Below are 7,210 nucleotides of genomic sequence, written 5' to 3'. Positions count from 1 at the left end.
CACTGCCAAGGATACATAGGGAGTCCAGCTTGGGGTGCAAACAACACGTTTTCTTGTCAGCTAGGGTAGGGCCTCCTGCACACCCCAGATCCAGTGTGTCTGGAAAATATGGCCACTCAGGAAGACAAGTTCAGGGGGCTTCCTAACAGTTAAATAGCCAAACTCTCATTTCTGCACCATTGTTTCTTCCCATTTTTCTGGGCTTAGCACAGAGCCTTGCACACAGCAGGTGTTTAACTGTGTCAAAATGAATTCTCAAACCGGAATGTCTGCAGCCTAATTATAGTCTAATTTTTTTTTCTGGGTCTAGTTAAGCTAGCTATTGTTTTAAATTCATAGTGACTTTTGGGATTTTGTTTTATTAATTTTTTTGCCACAAGAAGGTCATTTTAAGATATATGGTATCTGTTAAGACATTGTCAGGTTGATTATATCAATAACAAAAGCAAGAAAAATTATATGATTATATCAATAGATGCAGAAAAAGCACTTGACAAAGCACAAAAACACATTCCTATTAAAGACACTCAAAGCATTGGTATGAATGGATTTTTCAAAGGGCAGCTAGGTGGTGCTGCTAGGTGGCGCAGCAAGTGGAGCACTGGCCCTGGCATCAGGAGGACCTGAGTTCAAATCTGACCTCAGACACTGTGACACAGTTACGAGCTGTGTGGTCTTGGGCAAGTCAGTTAAACCTAATTGCCCTGCTTTCCCCCCTTCAAAAATGGAAAATCATTAAAAATGAATGGATTTTTCCTTAAAATGATAAGAAGCACTTATCTAAAACCATCAGCAAAAATTATTAGTGATGGGAACAAGCTAAAAGCCTTTCTGAGGAGATCAGGAGTGAATTAAGGATGCCCATTATCACTAAAATTATTTAACATTGTACTACAAATGCTAGAAATAGCAGTGAGAGAAGAAAAAGTAATAGAAGGAATCAGAATGGGCAATGAAGAAATGAAACTGTCCCTTTTGGCAGATGATATGATGGTATATTTGGAAAATTTTAGTCGAAACAATAATTTTAGCAAAGTAGCAGGATATAAAATAAACACACAAATTGTCAGCATTTCTATATATCACCAACAAATGCCTAGAAGAAGAAATAGCATGAGATATTTCACTTAAAATAACTGTAGACAATATAAAATACCTGGGAATATACCTGCCAAGGCAAACCCAGGAACTATATGAATACAATAATAAAATATGTTTTATACAAATAAAGTCAGATTTAAATAATTAGAGAAATATTAATCATTGATGAGTGGGCTAAGTGAATATAACAAATAACAATTCTACCTAAAGTAATCTACTTACTTGATGCCATCCCAATTAAATTACCAGTACTATGCATACTTCTATTTATCTGTTCTTTCTCTGGAGGTGGATAGCATCTTCCTTCACAGGTCTTTTGTAGCTGATTTGAGTATTTAGAGTATTCCAAATAACTCGATTGTTCACAATTACTCTTCAAACGATATTGCTATTACTGTATACAACACTGTCTTGGTTCTACTCATTTCATTCTTCATTAGTTCATGCAAGTCTTTCCATGTTTAAAAAAAAATCAACTGGCTTATTTCTTATAGCACAGTAGTACTCCATCACAATGACATACCCCACGTTGTTTAAGCCATTCCCCAATTAATGGGCATTCCCTCAATTTCCAGTTCTTTGCCACCAGAAAGAGAACTGCCATAAATATTTTAGAACATATAAGTTCTTTTCTTTTTCTCTGATCATCTTGGGAAACAGGCCTAATAGTGATATTGTTGGGTCAAAGTACATAATTCTTTGGGCATAATTCCAGACTGCTGTCAAAAATTGTTGTATCAATTCATTTTTTCCACGTCCCTTCCAACTTATGTCATTTCCCCCTTCTTTCATTTTAGCCAATCTGATATGTGTGAGATGATATCCCAAATAGTCTTAATTTGCATTTCTCCCATCAAAGATGCAGATTTTTTTTTCATGAGACTATATATAGCATTGATTTCTTTACTGAAAAACTGCCTGTTCATATCCTTTGACCATGTGTCAACTGGGGAATGACACATATTCTTATAAATTTGACAAAGTTCTCTACATATTTGAATTATGAGACCTTTATCTGAGAAACTGTCTACAAAATGTTTTCCCCCAATTTTCTGCTTTCCTTCAAATCTTGGCTATATTGGTTTTATTTGTACAGACCCTTTTAAATCTAATGTAATTAAAATTATCCATTTCACATCCCACAATGCTCTCTTTTATTTATTCATAAATTCTTCTTCTAGCCCTGAGTCTGCTTGGTAATATGTTCCATGTTCTTCTAATTTTCTTGTGCTCTCTACCTTTCTATCTAGTTCATGTATCCATTTTGACTTTATCTTGGTAAATAGTGTGAGATATGCCAATATGGTCTATGCCAATTCCCGCCAGATTGCTTTCCAGTTTTCTCAACAATTTTTAAAAAATCAAATAATGAATTCTTATTCCAAAAGCTTAAATCTTTACACTTGTCAAACACAAGGTTAATATAATTATTTACCACTGTGTATTACATGTCTGCTCTGTCCCATTGATCTACCTTTCTATTTCTTAACTACTACCAGATCGTTTTGAAAATGACTGCCTTATAGTATAGTTTAAGATCTAGTACTGCTAAGCCTTCTTCCTTTACATTTTTTCCCCATTAATTCCTTTGATATTCTTAACTTCTTGTTCTTCTAAAAGAATTTGGTTATTACTTTTTGTAGCTCAATAAAATAATTTTTGGTAATTTAATTGTGATGGCATTGAATATGTAGATTAGTTTAGGTAGAAGTGTCATTTTTATTATATTGGCTCTGCCTACCTGTGAACAATTAATGTTTCTCCAGTTATTTAAATCTGACTTTATTTGTATAGAAAGTGTTTTAAATTATGTTCATGTAGTTCTTGGGTTTGTCTTGGCAGGTATACTCCCAGGTATTTCATACTGGCTACAGTTATCTTAAATGAAATATTCTCTCTTCTTGCAAAGTATTGTTGGTGATGTATAGAAATGTTGATGATTTCTGTGGACTTATTTTATGTGTGGCTACTTTGCTAAAATTAATAATTGTTTCAACTAACTTTTTAGTTGAATTGCTATGAGTTTCCAAGGATATCATCATATCATCTTATGTTTTATTTTAGAGCTGTCTTATTACCTCATTGCCCATTCTGATTCTTTCAATTTCTTTTTTCTTCTCTTGTTGCTATGCTAGCATTTCTAATACAATATTGAATAATATTGGTGATAATTGTTGTTTCACTGCTGTTCTTATTCAGAGGGCTTCTAGCTTATCTCAATTACAAATAATGCTCGCTGATGGTTTTAGGTAGATATTTCTTATCATTTTAAGGAAATATCCATTTATACTTCTGCTGTGAGGTGTTTTTACTAGAAATGAGTGGGAATTTTGTCAAGAGCTTTTTCTGAAACTATTGATATGGCCATGTGATTTTAACTTTCGTTATTAATATAATCAATTATGTTAATAGTTTTCCTTATGTTAAACCACCCCTGCATTCCCAGTACAAATCCCACTTGGTCACAATGTATTATCTTTGTGTAAATAGTTGTTAATTGTTTCACCTGTTTTTCAGTTGACTCTCTAGGGTTCTCTAAGTATACCATCTTAAATGCAAAGAATGAAAGTTTTTAACTTACATACATATATTTTCATTATAAAAAACTTAAAGATCCTGTTATGCTCTCTGCTTTTACTGTAGTGTGTTTCACAATGCTTCTGCATAGTTCAACATACTAAAAAATCTTGATTTTTAGATGAACCTTCTTGGTATTGCTGCATGATGGGTTTAATATCACATTAATTCAATCATAAAATGGCAACTACATTGTATTGTATAAACTAATTCACAGCTATTGGGAAAATTCTTAAGCTAACCAAATACAAGGCTTCAGCAATGATAAAGACTAGTGGAATACAAGGAAAAAATGAACACGGAAATAAAACAGCTTTTGATCAGTGGCCATTCATTATTTTGCTTTCTGTCATGTGGAAGAAAGTATCTTATTTGAGTTTCAAATGTTCTGGTAAATCCAATTGTCTCTTAGCCTCTTCAGTATCATCTTGAATTGCTGAAATAAGGGCATCAAGTGAACTAAAGTTTTTCTCTGGTCTGATGTAGCCAGTAATGACTATACTAAGGATTTCCCCATAGAAGTCCTCTGAATGGGATGGATAATTGTGAAGACTTCACACATGTCTAATGGAGAGGTTTTGGGATTTGGCCTTGTAATTTTGGAAGCCATGCCCTTCCCCCCCCCTCTCTCTTATATGTTAGAAGATAATGAACTTCCTGTGAGCTATTTGTTCACTGCTCCAGGAAGGTCTCTCCTTCTCCCCCCCACCCCACTCCATTTCTTCTCCTAGATTTTCAGATGCCACCCAGGCAGTTGAATTCTGATAGGGAAAAACCTGAATGGATTGGATCAACCTTGGTCCTCTGTGTGGTTTCGGGCCTAGACTGTAAGCTCACCTCCCAGCCAATGGTGAGAAGGGATAGAGGTGGGTGGGAATCTTTTTCATTAAGGGTATAAATTAAGGCAGGTTCCCTTTTACCTCGCATCCTCCATTATGGAGGTGTGCCCAAATCTTGCAAGGTTTGTAAAATAAATTTACTTTGTTTCTCCTAAGGATGTCTCTCCTATTATTTAAAAATCCTGTCCCATACACCACTTTGAAGGTGTGTATAATGTGAGTTTCCGCAGATTTTTTAGTCTCCTTGTAGTATGGGTTCCATCCTATGCTTAAAACCATCTTATGGACAGCTCCATTTCCAACAGGGACCCAACCATAGTAAATTCCAGTAGATAAGTCACTTGAAAGATTATCTACTACTTGCTCAGCTGCTTGGAGCCCCTACCAAAGCTCTCACCACTTCACCCCGGCAGAAATAAGGCAGGTGCTTCATCCCGCTTGCTCCGGCCTCGGAGGATGGCCCGGGCGAAGAGTTCAAGGGAGCTGCCATCGAACTCAGCCCAACGGTTCCCCGGGGCCAGCCGGGAGTGGGGGAAGGGGGGAAAGGAGAGAAGGGAGGGAGGGAGATTACGAAGGGCTGGAGGCGGGCGGGCGAGGAGGAGGACTTTAATGGCTCGGAGACTCCCGGCCAAGGGCCCTGCCGGAACGCTGTAGGGGAAGGGCGCGCCACACAACCTCCGCACGTCTTAAGCAGCAGTCTTATTAGTCTTTTCAAAGAACAAGTTTTTAAATTTATTATTTCTGAGGTGTTTTCCAATTTATCTATTTTCCCCTTACTTTCGGATATCTCTTGTGCTTATTTTAGGTTTGCTTATTTATTGGCTTTCTAGTTGTTAAAAAAAAGTGTACATTCCATTCATTAATCTTCTATTTGTATTTTGTTCATGTGTGTTTGTAAGGGTAAGATTCCCCCCCTTAAGTCCTGCTTTAGCTGCACCCCAGAAATTTTTGATGTGTTGTTTCATCATCATCTTTTTTTACATAAGTGATTTTCTTTTAGTTTTTAATTTTTTCTATGATTTGTTCTTTGACCTGCTCAGTACTTAAGATTTCATTAGATCTCCATTTGGGTCTGTCTCTTGGGTTTGTGGTCCATGAACCAATCCTATTTTTATTAGTTATGGTCTGTAAAGAATATATTAAAGTATTATTTGCTTGTGCCTTTTGACATTTGTTTGCAAAACCTCCTATTTAGTAGGTGCTTCATTGTTTTGTTGATTTTCTGTACCTAGAGGATATCTCCGTCCTCTTCTACACGTAAGAGGATGACGGATGACAGTTCAATAATAGCTAATGATTCCATGCACACAGACACCACACACACAGACACACAGACACACAGAGCCAGATATGCTCTGGGAGCTGCCGGACTGGGAGGGAGGAGCTAGCGAGTTTCACTCAAGTCGGGGGGAGGAGTCAACTTGCGGGTTCCTTTTCTGGCGAACGATTCAGGCAGCCCCGTAGAACTTAGGTGCTTTGGAAAAAGGAACAGATGACCTGGGCAGGACCCCCGTGGTACATTCTAAGCTTCCTCTTCATGCTGTGCCTGCTGCCCTCGGCTAAAGCCGGTGAGATCCCGATTCTGTCCTGACCCCTCTCCCTCCGCCCTTCCCCCCTCCCTTCGCCCTTCCCCCCCTCTTCTCTTTTTCTCCCCTACCCCCACCGCTCCTCCCCAGTCCTCTGCTTTATAGGAATGAACTCCCATCGCCCAGGAATGAGTCCATTCAGACTTGTTTAATCCCTTCGCTTCTGAGTTCTTCCCGTGGTACTTATGTCCCGCTTCCCACTAGGGCGTCTATTCCTCCGTTTCCTCACCTGCCCGGTCTCATGTGTAGTCTCCAGTTCCCTTCCCTCCTCCTTAGGGTACCTACAGCTTCTCGCCCCCCTCCCTCCAACTCCGGTCCATTCGCATTTAGCAAGTCTCCCCCTCTCCCGCCCCCTCCTCCCTCCTTGCCTTGTTCCTTACTAGTTTGGAAACAAAACTGGAAAAAGAAAAAGAGCCGTCTAGCACCCCCAGCTTCACCCTTCTTCCCCCATCTAGGTTTCATCTGTTAATTTCTTTCCTGTTTTCTTTTCTTTTACCCCCACCCCAATCCTCACACATCTCGAAATAGATTGTCCTCCTCCCCCCCGCCGCCCCACCCGCCTGCCGGGCAAATGCCTTAGTCCAGCGAAGGGTGCTGCTCAAGTTGGCTTTTCCTGGGGAGCTGTTCTAGCACTGCTTGCTACCTTACTTAGCTAAAGAGAGTTGAGAACTTTTAAATAGGGTCAGCCATTGGGCCTGGCGCTACCTAGCTGACCCCGGACCTTGGGGAGGGGGAGAAGGCTGCTGTAGGTGGCCGTGGGTGCCTGTGGAACTTGAAACTTCCTGCTGTAGGGGAGCGCTCTTCGCTCTGCCACAGCGGTGATGGGCACACTGTTCTGGGGAGGAGGGAGGGACTGCACAGGCTGCATCTGATTGGAGTTCGAGCCCAGGCAGGAAATAGATGGAGGGAGGTCCCTGGGCAGGAAAGATAGAGCAGAGCTGCTTTATTCGGCGCTTAGTACAGTGCCTGGCTCAGAGCAGGCGCCAATAAATGTTGATTGCTTATGGATGCTTTGCTCTGTTAACTACCTGGCACAGTGGATAGAGGGCTAGTCAGGAAGTCCTCAGTTCAAGACTTTACTCACACAATTAGTGATTGTGTGACCCT

General features: G+C 39.8%; 1 pseudogene; it reads right to left on the bottom strand.

Moving 5' to 3' along the window:
* Positions 1-3,998: 3,998 nt before the first annotated feature.
* LOC118837057 lies at positions 3,999-6,971 on the bottom strand (annotated as a pseudogene).
* Between the last annotated feature and the right edge of the window lie 239 nt (positions 6,972-7,210).

The sequence above is a fragment of the Trichosurus vulpecula genome, chromosome 2 (assembly GCF_011100635.1).
Source record: "Trichosurus vulpecula isolate mTriVul1 chromosome 2, mTriVul1.pri, whole genome shotgun sequence".
Taxonomy (NCBI): domain Eukaryota; kingdom Metazoa; phylum Chordata; class Mammalia; order Diprotodontia; family Phalangeridae; genus Trichosurus; species Trichosurus vulpecula.
This window is presented reverse-complemented; position numbering and strand designations above follow the sequence as displayed.